Source organism: Phaseolus vulgaris, chromosome 3 (genome assembly GCF_051622355.1).
Source record: "Phaseolus vulgaris cultivar YP4 chromosome 3, ASM5162235v1, whole genome shotgun sequence".
Taxonomy (NCBI): Eukaryota; Viridiplantae; Streptophyta; class Magnoliopsida; order Fabales; family Fabaceae; genus Phaseolus; species Phaseolus vulgaris.
The window spans coordinates 17,442,800-17,450,473 of NC_143500.1; the positions used below are offsets into that span (position 1 = coordinate 17,442,800).

Sequence of the window (7,674 nt, forward strand, 5' to 3'; positions counted from 1 at the left end):
AGAGATCCTAGTGATCCACCTCCCTTTCCTGGGTAATTACCTACTTCACTCAACCTATCTTTCTTTTTGAAAATTACTTTTATCACAAACCCTAAACATGCCTACTCATTCTTCAAGTCATAGTGAAAGTGATAGAAAATACACAAAATCTCTTTTGAAATAATTGGCAAGAGATTTTCAATCACTATCACAAAGACAATTGCAACATGAGGCTCAAATTTTGGAATATAAAAAAGAAAGAGATGACCATCTTTCGATTTTGGAAGATGAGTTGAAGATTGTCAGGGAAAAGGATGAATACATTATAAACTTAGAAAAATCACATGCATCTAGTTCTAGGTCAAGTGACTCACATGCTGAGGGGAGTCTGAGAGTTAATGATTATTATCAACCTCCACCTAGAAGAACTAGAAGAGAGAGCCACAAAGAGACTAGGGTAGACCTACCTCATTTTTATGGAAAGGAAAATGTTGAAACATATCTAGATTGCGAAATAAAAGTAGAACAACTTTTTGCTTGCCATCATGTTAGTGAGGAGAGGAAAGTACCCTTAGCCACTTTAAGCTTTCAAGGAAACGCTATGTATTGGTGGACAGCCCTAGAGAGAGATAGACGCCTCCACAGGGACCCTCCCATAGAATATTGGAATGACCTTAGGGGAGCCCTGAGACGCCCCCATATTCCTTCATACTACAATAGGGAGTTAATGGACAAAGTCCAAAGACTCAAACAAAAGAACATGAGTGCAGAGGAGTATAGGCAAAAAATGGAGCTTTACATTATAAGAGCCTTTATTAGGGAGGAAGAAACTACCACCATAGCTAGGTTCCTCAATGGACTCAATCTTGAGATAAGGGATAAAGTGGAACTCTTACCCTATAGGGACTTGAATGACTTGATCCAACTTTGTATAAAAGTTGGGCAACAAAATTTGAGAAAAAGGATCAAGTCGCAAGGAGGGTTCTTACTCTAACTCTTATCCCAAAAAAGAGTATAGAAGAGAAAAGGAGGATAGTCTTTCAAAAGATAAACCCAAAGAAACTCCCAAAACTATAAGAAAATATGTGTCTACCTCACAACCCCGCAGTAGAGATATCCAGTGCTTTAAGTGTCTTGGTAGAGGTCATATAGCATCCCAATGCCCAAATAGGAGAACCATGATCTTAAGAGAGAGGGATGAGTATAGCAGTCAAGATGATGAGTCTAGTGGGGAAAAAGAGAAAGAAGATAGTGAGGGGGCATATCCTTGTGAGGGAGAATTAATTGTGATCAAAAGAACCCTCAACAATCACCCTAGTGTGAACTATGAAACACAAAGAGAGAACATCTTTCATACAAGATGTATAGTTTTAAAAAACATTTGTTCTCTCATTATGGATAGTGGTTTTTGTTGCAATTGTTGTAGCACTAGGATGGTTGAAAAACTTAATCTATAATTAGTATCTCATCCAAAACCTTACAAACTTCAATGGATCAATAAAGATGGGGAGCTAACTGTAGACAAGCGAGTAAAACTCAGTCTTTCTGTGTGGAACTATAAAGATGATATTTTATGTGATGTAGTACCCATGGAAACATGTCATATCTTATTGGGAAGACCATGGAAATTTGATAAGAAAGCTATGCATAATGGTCTTACCAACGAGATTACTTTTACTCATAAGGAAAAGAAATTTTTACTTTTTCCTTTAACTCCCTCACAAGTGGTAAATGACCAAGTACAAATGAAACAAAAAAGAGAAAATGAGAGAAAAAAAAATAGAAAAACCAAAAAAAAGACCTTAGAGAGAAAGCTGAGGCGTGGGAGAAAAGTGTTCCTTCCCACAAGGTCATTCAGAAAGAAGAAAAATTTGAAAATAAAATTGAAAAGATACTTCTATCTGAACAACCTTCAGGCCTCTTTCTTTGTAAAGGAACACTTGCATGCACTGCCACACTTTCTAAAGTTTGTGAGCTACCTCCTCAAGTCCAAAAACTTTTAAAAGAATTTGGTGATATATTCCCTAAGGAAGGACCCATTGGACTTCCACCTGTTAGAGGTATAGAACACCAAATAGATTTAGTTTCGGGAGCTAGTCTACCAAATAGACCGGCTTATAGAACTAATCCTGAGAAGACTAAGGAGATAGAGTCACAAGTTCAAGAATTGTTGGAGAAAGGTTGGGTTCAAAAGAGTCTAAGTGCTAGTGATGTACCTATTTTGTTGGTGCTAAAGAAAGATGACAAGTGAAGAATGTGTTGTGATTGTAGGGTCATCAACAATATCACCATCAAATACAAGCATTTAATTCTTGATAATATACTTGATGAATTGCATGGGTCCACTATATTTTCTAAAATTGATCTCAAAAGCGGATATCACCAAATAAGAATCAAAGAGGGTGATGAGTGGAAAACTGCTTTTAAGACCAAATTAGGATAATATGAGTGGTTAGTGATGCCTTTTGGACTCACTAATGCACCTAACACTTTTATGAGGTTTATGAATCATGTCCTTAAGGATTGCATAGGTAAATATGTATTAGTTTATTTTGATGATAAATTAGTATATAGTTAAAGCCTAGAGTCCCATCTAAGTCACCTTAGGGAGGTTCTTTTAGTGCTTAGGAAAAATAGTTTGTTTGCTAATATAGATAAGTGCACTTTTTGTGTAGATACTGTAGTGTTTTTAGGTTTTACAGTAAAAAAAATGGGGTACATGTTGACCCCGAGAAAATCAAAGCCATCCAAGAATGGCCAACCCCACAAAATGTAGGAGATGTTAGGAGCTTTCATGGTCTAGCAAGTTTCTATAGGAGATTTGTTCCTAACTTCTCAAGTCTAGCTTCACCACTCAATGAGTTAGTGAAGAAAGACACTCCATTTTGTTGGACGGAGAAGCATGAGCAAGCCTTTCAAAGGTTGAAAGCTCAACTCACTAATGCACCCATTCTAGCTTTACCAAACTTTTCAAAAACTTTTGAGCTAGAGTGTGATGCATCGGAATTAGGAATAGGTGATGTGTTGTTGCAAGGTGGGCACCCAATTGCATATTTTAGTGAAAAACTTCATGGTGTCGCCCTCAACTATCCTATCTATGACAAAGAGCTCTATGCACTTGTGAGGGCCCTACAGACTTGGGAACACTATCTAGTCTCAAAAGAATTTGTCATACATAGTGATCATGAGTCTATGAAATATTTGAAGGGTCAACACAAGTTGAACAAAAGACCTGCAAAGTGGATGGAATTTCTTGAGCAATTTTCATATGTTATCAAATACAAGAAGGGCAATACAAATATTGTGGCAAATGCTCTACCAAGGAGACATGCCCTCTTTTCTAAACTTGGAGCCCAAATTCTTGGATTTGAAAACATATATGAAATTTATAAAGAAGATCATGATTTGGCATCCACTTTTGCTGAGTGCCAACATAGAGCACAAGGAGGTTTTTATGTTTCTGAGGGGTACTTGTTTAAAGAAGGAAAACTTTGCATACCTCAAGGAACACATAGAAAACTCCTTGTAAAAGAAGCACATGAAGGAGGACTCATGAGCCATTTTGGAGTTGATAAAACTCTTGAGCTTGTAAAAAGAAAATTCTTTTGGCCACACATGAGGAAAGATGTCCAAAGACATTGTCATAGATGCATTTCATGTTTAAAATCTAAATCTAAGACAATGCCTCACAGACTCTACACTCCTTTACCTTTTGCAAGTGCTCATTGGGAAGATATAAGCATGGATTTCATATTAGGACTTCCTAGGATACAAAGAGGTTTTGATTCCATCTTTGTGGTAGTGGATAGGTTTAGCAAGATGGCTCATTTCATACCTTGCTATAAAGTGGATGATGCTAGCAACATCTCTAAGCACTTCTTTAGAGAAGTCGTAAGACTACATGGTTTACCTAAGACCATAGTTTCGAATAGAGATCCTAAATTTGTAAGCCATTTCTGGAGAACTCTTTAGGAAAGGCTTGGAACTAAGTTGAATTTCTCAACTTTTTGTCATCCTCAAACGGATGGACAAACCGAAGTTGTAAAAAGATCTCTTTCCACTATGCTTAGGTCAATCATGAAAGGAAACCACAAATCTTGGGATGAGTACCTTCCTCATATTGAGTTTGCATATAATAAATAGAGTAGTTCATAAAACTACTAACATTTCTTCATTTGAGGTTGTGTATGGGTTCAGTCATCTTACTCCTTTGGATTTGTTACCTCTACCTAATCCACAAGATTTTTTGCATAAGGAAAGAGTAACAAAGGTTGAATTTGTAAAGAAAATGCATGAGAGGATTAAGAACAAAATACAACAACAAACAGAGAAATACAGGAAACATAACAACAAGGGGATGAGAGAGGTGATTTTTTAGGAGGGAGATTGGGTTTGGCTTCACCTTAGAAAAGATAGATTCCCTAATCAGAGGAAGTCTAAACTTAGTCCTCGGGGTGATGGTCCCTTCCAAGTTCTCAAAAGAATCAATAATAATGCATATCAAATTGACCTTCCTGAAGAATATGGAGTACATACTACCTTCAATGTTATGGATCTAACACCTTTTGCAAGTAGTGAAGATGAAGAGGCAGAAACATGTGATTTGAGGACAAATCCTCTTTAAGAGGGAGGGGATGATGGAAGAGGCCCAAGCTCGGGCCCTAGTTCAAGCCTAACAACTAGGTCCATGGCAAAGAGGATTCTAGAAGATTGGGACTCTGCTACTGATGGCAGAAAAACTTTTCTTTATATGTTCAAAAAGGACCACAAGAAGTAAAGCCCAAGCCATGAGAGCTAGTTCCTTTATTTGCAATTTCAGTAGAATAGGGTTTCTTTAGCATAATGGGGGAGGTGTGCTTATCATTGTAGATTGAGTAAAGGCTTTTGGGTAAGAAGTTAACCTACCTTCTAAAACTTTGCTCCTATGTTGCAACATTGACTTTAGTTAAAACCCTAGCAGCCACTCTTTTGTGTATTCCCCATCCTACCCTTACTCCTTGTTCTCCAAGGCACTTGCTCCTATATAATAGGGTGTTGGACTCATGTTTTGTAAGATCAATTTTATGAGTAAAATGCTGCCAAATATTGCAAGCTTCTACTCCCTTGTCTAGTCTCTCTAGGTTAGACATTTTGATCTTCACCTCCACCTTTCTCCAAGTGATATGGCCCAACCAATCACTCTTCATACGTTTCATGCACCTACAAGGAACCCATAACTTTATGAGTCCTCCTTGATCCATCACATTCGTTGCTTCCACCACCCTTTTCAAATCTCCAAGAAGAACAACCCATCAGTTGTTATTGTATCTATATGTGAACATAATATTTTCTGATTATGCATGTTTCACTTGAACATGGTTGGTCAATCAATGACTGCTTAAGGAATGGCAATAGTTGTTGATAAAACATTATCGTCCAAGTGTTGCTTTGATAGTTAAAGTTATGACTAAAAGTTTGAACGAGAAATATGTTAAAACAATTATTTCTTCCTTAGAACTCTCACTCATCTCCAAAAAGTAATGCAGAGTAAGAGTTTTGAAGTGGATTCTAATGGTTTATGACTTGAACAATGAGGGTTAATGTTGATTCGCTCTCCAATGGGAGTTAGATGCTCAAATGTTTATTTAGACACTCAAGCAAGGAAAAGATTGACGATACCCTCGTTGGTGAAGACAAGATGTTCAAATAAGGTGTTTCACTCAAGCAAGATATCCTCGATTTTTAATTAAATATCTTAATTGTAAGTTGTGTTTTATATGATTGGATTGGATGTGGATTACTGATGACTCTTTACAGAAAGTGCACCGCATTTGTCAGAAGTAATAATTGTTCTTAAGGACGGATATCAATCCCACAAAGAACAATGAATTATCAAGTACAATAATCTTTAAATATGAAACAAAATAATTAAAAAGAGTGTTGAAGTGACAGTGTTGGCAATGATTAATAAGAAAACAAACAAAGAATTAATTGCTTCAAGTTGGAAAAATAAGGATTGGGTTTCATCTCTCTCACTCTCATGTATTTTGATTAGCATGTTAATATTAAGTTCTTTGATTGAAATTGATGCCCGTATAAAATTCATTTATATCGATTCCTCGCATATAAAATCCTTAAGAATGTTCCCTAACTATCGATCCCTCGCATAATTATAAGAACAACTTAAAACGAAGCTCAAACGTTAATAGAAAGTAACATTTCAAGTTTATTCCTAGCATTCAAATATGTTAAGTATTGTTGTTTAGGTCATAACCCTAAAAATACTTTCCAGTCAGATTTAAGATTCTCAATTTGTCATGAAAATTTAGAAATAAAACAACAATACCAATAATCAATCAAGAACTGAATATTATAATATATAAGATATCACCTCAATACATAAGAGTTCAAGAAGATTACTCCCAATCCCAAAAGGTAGAATTAGTCAAGCATACTTCTAACTCCTTCCATTTTGCCAATTGGGTTACAATTCACTCAATAGTGTTTTCCTCTCATTCTGATACACTAGGGTTGAGCCTCTAGTACCCTATTTAACCTAATTTTATAGATTTAGGTCGCTTCTTGTGTCGCGCTAATGGGCTAAGTGATAAAACATAAAAAAAATGCCTAATTTGTCTAACACATACTCATACTCGCTTGAGCGAGAAATTCTCGGTTGAGCGAGAAAGGCGTTGATTTCTGAAATCTGTACTGGAGCATTCTCGCTTAAGTGAGAATCTCCTATTGCAAAATTGGCTTTTTCGACACTTTTCTCCATTCTAGGACCTTTCGGCTTTCTCTTTTTAGCTCAAATTATTCCTCTTTAATCCAAATCTCCAATCTTTCCTAGAAACCTGTAATTAACACCAAACTTTTGGGAATAAAATGCTCTTATTCAAATAAAGATCATAAAAATGTAAAAATATATAAATTCATAAATTAGGGATTATTTTATATATAAATTAGCAATAAATTATCATAAGTGATTATATTTTAATATGAAATATTGCTGAAATTAGGCATTTATCATTTACATACATACATTTATGAAATTATGAATGTATATATTGGATTAAGAAAATGTTAATACTAAGGATGATGTCGTGTTGTGTCTAAGTTATGGTTATAATATCAAGTACAATTACTCATTAAGGAAATAAAATATCCTAACTTCACATATAGTATAAAAAACATTGATTAGAATATTTAATAAGAGATCGAATGAAACTCTTGCAAGGTTAGATTACCAAACTTTATTTTTTTTTTATGTGAGATATTAACCTCTTATTATACACACTAAATAAAGGTATTCCAAAAAATGTGAAATTGTAACAAATTAATCAATTGCTAATAAAAATTAATAGGAATAAATAAATAAATCTAAACAATCTAAATACCCTATATTTATTTTCCCATTTCTATTTTTCTCAACAATAGAAGTTCCTTTATACCTTAACTATAATTTTATTCCTCCCTCCAAACCTCAATTTTCTAATCTTATCACATCTTAGATTAATCGTAGAGCTAAGAATCATTTTTGACATATAGCAGATTCATGTATACTCTTAAGATTCTTTATTTCTTTTCTTTCCTTTTGGATTTTTCATCAATCTTGCTGGAGTTAGTTGAGAAAAATAGTTCTCTCAACTTGGTTAATTTTATACTGAAATTTTGTTATGTTTGAATACTTTGCTCTAGGTTCTAGATTATGAATAG

At 34.9% G+C, this 7,674-nt stretch overlaps 1 pseudogene; it reads left to right on the forward strand.

The window, feature by feature from the left end:
- Positions 1 to 97: 97 nt before the first annotated feature.
- LOC150028728 (uncharacterized) lies at positions 98 to 7,674 on the forward strand (annotated as a pseudogene).